Source organism: Triticum aestivum, chromosome 1B, assembly GCF_018294505.1.
Source record: "Triticum aestivum cultivar Chinese Spring chromosome 1B, IWGSC CS RefSeq v2.1, whole genome shotgun sequence".
Classification (NCBI taxonomy): domain Eukaryota; kingdom Viridiplantae; phylum Streptophyta; class Magnoliopsida; order Poales; family Poaceae; genus Triticum; species Triticum aestivum.
Window position 1 is genome coordinate 591,565,826 of NC_057795.1, and position 5,500 is coordinate 591,571,325.

Consider the following 5,500-nt stretch of genomic DNA (forward strand, 5'->3'; position numbering starts at 1 on the left):
GGTTGCCTGGCTCCTGTGTTTACCCCTACGTTCCCGATTGTTCAGCTAGGGAGTAAAGGGAGCACCTCTGCAATTGTCACGATCGGATCATCCGAGCCGGACCTCGGACTGGGTGAAGCCGAAAGCTAGCACTTTTACTATTTTCAACAATGGTCGGCACACAACGAAACTCATGAGTACAAAAAATCTATTGCACAAGTCTCATAATAATAATGAGCAACCGAAGAAAGGTATCGGTGGGGGTACTATTTTCTTGGAAGATGCTTCTTACACTTTGTCAGTAATATATCATAAGTTCCCTTAGCGCGCTTTGTCTCTTACAGCCTTATGGCATGATTTCCTGGTTATCGGAAACACCGTCGATATTCTCGACAGGGGGAGTACATAACACTTTTCGGTCATTAACCGAAGAGGGAGAAACCGACGGTCGGTTAAGACGCCTATAAAGTTCGGGTGGACACAAATATGATATAAGTACTTCGGTACATACAATCATTATACATAAAATTCTTTTACCCAAGTCACTCGGGGGCTCTTGAATTTATGTGAGATGTTTTATAATAAGTGTTCTTCTTCCTAGTCGTTGCAAAGTCTTTTTTCTATCACTCCTTTTTTCGACGTGAGTGTGTGGTCAATAGCCGGAGGACTAATTTCCCTCTCACAGCCGCTAAATTTTGCTAAACTGGCCTAACAAGAAGTACTCCGCCTTCGGATAGGATGTTGAAGCCGTAGGCTGACCCGCTTGAAGTCTTGAGATAGGATGTGTCATGATAAAGCACGACAGAAGCACAATTTTTTTTCTAAGACCAATTTTTTGATTGGCACCGAACAATTGATCTAGTTCGGACGTCGAGTTTTTACTGACGTTTTTTGGTTTTCCAATCCTGCGGCACTTTTCAACTATTTGTGTTTTCCGCATAAGTCTCGCCGTGCAACGCCGGACACCTTTAGAGATTCGGCAAAAATTCTCGGATATTGCTATATATGCATCAGTTTCGAATTGTGTCTTCGGTCAATAGTTGGGTTACCCGGCTCCTGTGCTTGCCTCCTATGTTCTTCTTTGTTCGACTAGGTGTGCAAAAGGAGAACCGCTACGATTATGCTTACAGCTCGCATGGTTAAGCACCGCAGTGGAGAGAGCCGAAAACTGACTGTCATAATAAGCGTAAACTGGTCAGCGGTCTGATGACTATATTAAATGACGGGCCGTTCATAATATTGGCCAAAGTGTTTACGGCTTGACCTCGGCTGTCGCCGACACTAACCGGGGGGCTACTTGCTGGCCTCCCAACTTTAAGCTTCTATGACTAAGTGAAAGTTATAAAGCCCGCATATCTGATTGCCTCGTTTCTGCCAACACAACCGCCTTCGGGCACCGAGACATTGACTAAGGGTTGTTTTGATTCGGAAACACCCTGCATAGCATCTACAAGGGGGTAGAAGCCGATGATGGGCCACTTTCAGATTATAAACGGTTGCAACGGAAGTAAAAATTTGGGTTCATTTAGACCACAAAGTTTGGAAGCTTTCCCCGAACTAAATCCTTAGTATTTTCCTCCCACGTTGATCGGAGCTGAGGTTTCATGATCATGCTTAGCATGACAACCCAAAGAAAGGAACCGATAGCGGGACTATTTTATTTGGACGATGTTTCTTATGTTAAACAATAAATATAACATGTCTCTCTGCGTACCTTTGTTTATAAAACCGTATGGTCGGATTCCCTTGTTTGCCGCAAATCTTTGCCCTCATAAAGGCTTTATAAAGTAGGACAAACAGCCCTCGGCTGCTGGCCGAGGAGGTTGAAGTCAATGGTCGGTCAACAAAGTTTTGTACAATGCGGATTTGAGCATTAATGACGTAAAGTACTTGCATAGAGTCATTACATGTACAATTTTACTATGGATATCGATCCTTAATTCGGCCACCCGTTCCCACATTAAGGCTCGGGGGATACTGGGCTTCATGCTTATCATTTACAAATATTAAAGGGGTACATCGATCCCCTGATCTGGTGTTGCCACCCGACCAGTGTCTCGGGGGCTACTGCATTGACAATCCAATGCAGAAAATTTAAAGTGCAATATAGTTTTTGAGGAGATTATTATCCCCAGGTTGGTCAGCCGCACCCAACCTGAGTCTCGAGGACTTTGCATACCGTGTTTCTATTCCTAAGTATGCTGCCGAGATGGGAATTGATCCTCAGGCTAATTTTATGAATCAACCCGAGTCTCAGGGGCTACTAGGGTCAGCGGTTTGATTTTTTCCTTCAAGTGCATCCCAGATATTAGGCCAACACGCACCTTGAGGTCTACTGGCTATACATCTCGGCAGATATTACATTGCATAATTCGGAATTAAATTCATAAAAATCAGCCCATGGCCAAGGTGGTGCACCACCTCGGATACAATCCGGATTGGTGCTCGACTACAATAGACACCCCAGAAGCAGTCCGGCATAAGGCTCGGACGCTAGTGGCTGGCTCTGTAGAGGGCATTTCCGGCATTAAGCTCGGCTAAAGTCCTTCAACTTTTTTGAACCAGGGTGATCCATGACACCTTGGATACAGTCCGGCGATGGAGCTTGGACATAGTCCGGCGTTGGAGCTCGGATATATTCTGGCGTTGGACCTCGGAAGCGGTCTGGCGTTGGTGCTTGGCTTCTAAAGATACCTCGAATGCAGTCCGGCGTTGGAGCTCGGACGCAAGATGTGGCATAAAAATAACAACTCCAAACCCGAGGTGTGGCATAAAAATAACAAGGCATTGATAAAGGCCGAAAACTTAAAGGGGCTCCTCGGATACCCGACGTGTAAACTCTTTGAATGCACTTCGGAGATCCTTAAGATCGAAGATGAGAAGATTTGTTGAACCAGTTTTCAAGACCGACGACCGAAGACGAAGAGCAGTTCGGAAGAACCGAGGAGTGTCCCCAACTTGAAGACCGGTTCAGGGGGCTACTGACGGTGTCCTGGACTAGGGGGTACTCACCACATTGTCTCCCGATCAATTAGATTGGGTCGAGGACCCCCACGGCCGTATACTCATGGGCCAGTTCAGACAACCCCTGCCGCATACAAGGAAGACTCCACAAGACTTGGCTCCCAAGACAAGGACTCTCCTAAACCCTAGGCCTCCGGTGTCTTATATAAACCGAGGCCAGGCTAGTCAATAGACAGTCTCACATTCATTACTATCATCTCGTGGTAGATACATGTACTCTGTACTATACCCCATATGAATACAATCAAAAGCAGGACGTAGGGTTTTACCTCCATCAAGAGGGCCCGAACTTGGGTAAAATTCGTGTCCATGTTACCATTGCTCCAAGATGCCTAGCTTAGGACCCCTACTACGAGATCCGCCGGTTTTGACACCGACAGTGAGTTTTACCACCATTGGCGATCATATGAAAATGCCTAGTGTTATTTTTTCTCCAAGAACACTCACGAGAGCTATGTCTCTTTTCATTAAGAGAGAAATATGCTGAGAGAGTTACAAGGCTGCCTAAAAGCGGCACAATCCGATGCCTAGCATGACACCGCCAACTATTACATCAACAACTACTACTCATGTCCTCTGTTGATTTCACAATCCTCCAAAGGGATGGCTCAGCCATTATATGGCGTACCACCTCCTTCAGCGTTGAAGCAACCTGGTCAAATACCAATTTTTTTAAAAAAGAAGGAAGACCCTTGGCCTCTGCATCGCATGACACAACCATTTTATTGCATAAAGTTCCAGATTCAAATCAAGGTCTTAAACAAATCGACAAAAAGCTTAAAAAATGGCCACAACTGGCGAAAATAGGGTAGGATGACTACACACCTATCCTATTACTGAACCGTCATCCAAACCGGTTGTAAGTATCCCATGCGACCATCTCCCAGTGGTTGCACCCCATATCAATAAGCTTCATGTGGTCGACATGCCTGAGTAACGACCATGTACAGATCCAAGTAGACGCCATGAAGATAATAACCTGCAAAAAATGTGTGATGGTTTGTCTATCAAATACCCATTTGTACCTTCTAGCTTGTCGCACTCCCCAGAACAGCCCGCATCGTCCTCCCCCTAGGGCGACTCGGGCGGCCAGAAACCTAGCCGCCGCCGCTGCAAACTCCCTCCTCCTCTCATCCGCTGCCGCCGGAAGACGCCGCTGGGCTAAGCCCGGGGGCCGACGGCGGTGGCGGGGGATCTCCTCTCTCACGCGTCTCCGGGGTGGGGCGGACCCCAAGGCGTGTGGTGGCGCGACCGATCTAGGATCTGCGGCGTGATAACCTGCAAGTATACGGGATAGTTGTAGCCTCTTTCGATAAGTAAGAGTGTCGAACCCAACGAGGAGCTAAAGGTAGAACAAATACTCTCTCAAGTCCTATCGGCCACTGATACGACTCTATGCATGCTTGACATTCGCTTTACCTAGAACAATTATGAAACTAGAAGTACTTTGTAGGTGTTTTTGGATAGATTTGCAAGATAATAAAGAACACGTAAATAAAAAGTAGGGGCTGTTTAGATAAAGATGCAATAAAATAAATATAGCGAGTGTGGAAAAGTGGTGGTAGGAGTTGTGGAATTGTCCCTAGGCAATTGACTATGTTACTAGACCGGTAATCACTATTGCAATTATATTTGAGGGAGAGGCATGAGCTAACATACTTTCTCTACTTGGATCATATGCACTTATGATTGGAACTCTAGCAAGCATCTGCAACTACTAAAGATTCATTAAGGTAAGACCCAACCATAGCATTAAAGTATCAAGTCCTCTTTATCCCATACGCAACAACCTACTTACTCGGGTTTGTGTTTCAGTCACTCACGCAACCCACTATTAGCAAATCATGAACACATTGCAACACCCTACAACGGGAATCCCTCACGCTTGCGCGACACGGAGGGCACAATAGGATAGCACCAATAATAAAACATGCAGCTCTAACCAATCATAGCAATTCATCAATCACCGATAGGACAACGGAAATCTACTCAGACATCATAGGATGGCAACACATCATTGGATAATAATATGAAGCATAAAGCACCATGTTCAAGTAGAGGGTACAACGGGATGTGGGAGAGTGGACCGCTGAATATAGAAGGGGGAAGGTGATGGAGATGTTGGTGAAGATGACAGCGGTGTTGGTGAAGATAGCGGTGATGATGATGGCCCCCGGCAGCGCTCCGGCGCCACCGGAAGCAAGGGGGAGAGAGGCCCCCTTCTTATTCTTCTTACTTAACCTCCTCCCTAGATGGGAGAAGGGTTTCCCCTCTGGTCCTTGGCTCCCATGGCTTGGGAGGGGCGAGAGCCCCTCCGAGATTGGATCTACCTCTTTGTTTCTGCGTTCTCCGGTTCTACCCCTTCACCGTTTCCTTTATATCTGGAGATCCGTAACTCAGGTTGGGGTGAATCTTTTGCCCAGATTTTTCTCGTAAAATTAGCTTTCTTGTGGCAAAAGAAGGGCATCAACCGCCTTACGGGTGGTCCACGAGAGTC